Genomic DNA, 630 nt, shown 5'->3' on the forward strand with positions numbered 1-630 from the left:
TACCTGGTAGAGAAGTGAATCGTCTCATATGAATATGCTACCAGCCATAAGTTTCAATACGGAGCTGCAAGTACTTAAGAATTATCAATTACTCTACAATTATGCAGCGGCGTCATCATCCAAGCTATAGCTGGAATAGGGAAGGGAACATAATATAACACAAGTGTTATTAGAACACGCTGGAAATAGTGACGAAAAAAAATTCACCAACGGCACGTGGTGTTCCCAAGCGGTCACCCATCCAAGTACTGACCACGCCCAATGTTGCTTGACTTCGGTGATCGGACGAGAACCGGTATTTGCAACATAGTATGGCCGTTGCCGATGAAAGTACGTAATCTGTAGGCACTTGAGGACGATAGGTTTGGGGTGCACACGATAAAACCTGCACTCGCTCACACAAACATAAACACACACGTAAAGTGCCTGTTTAGACAATGTACCTAAATTACCGTGTAAGTAAACCAAGCTCGTTGGATGTCATTGGGATAGATGATAAATCTATCTATCAACGGCAGTTTGGTTACGTTTCAACGTCTCGCTACTGTCTAGGGGGAAACATTTGTCTCTAGATGGATTACGTGACAGATATATAAAGTATCAGTCGGATGTTGTGAACCCGAGTTTCAA

General features: G+C 42.9%; 1 non-coding gene across 1 annotated transcript; it reads right to left on the minus strand.

The window, feature by feature from the left end:
- Nucleotides 1-204: 204 nt before the first annotated feature.
- LOC138706895 (5S ribosomal RNA) lies at nt 205-323 on the minus strand. The gene has a single exon (XR_011334141.1). It is a non-coding gene; the product is annotated as a 5S ribosomal RNA (ribosomal RNA).
- Nucleotides 324-630: the final 307 nt, after the last annotated feature.

Source organism: Periplaneta americana, chromosome 9, assembly GCF_040183065.1.
Source record: "Periplaneta americana isolate PAMFEO1 chromosome 9, P.americana_PAMFEO1_priV1, whole genome shotgun sequence".
In the NCBI taxonomy this organism is placed as follows: Eukaryota; Metazoa; Arthropoda; class Insecta; order Blattodea; family Blattidae; genus Periplaneta; species Periplaneta americana.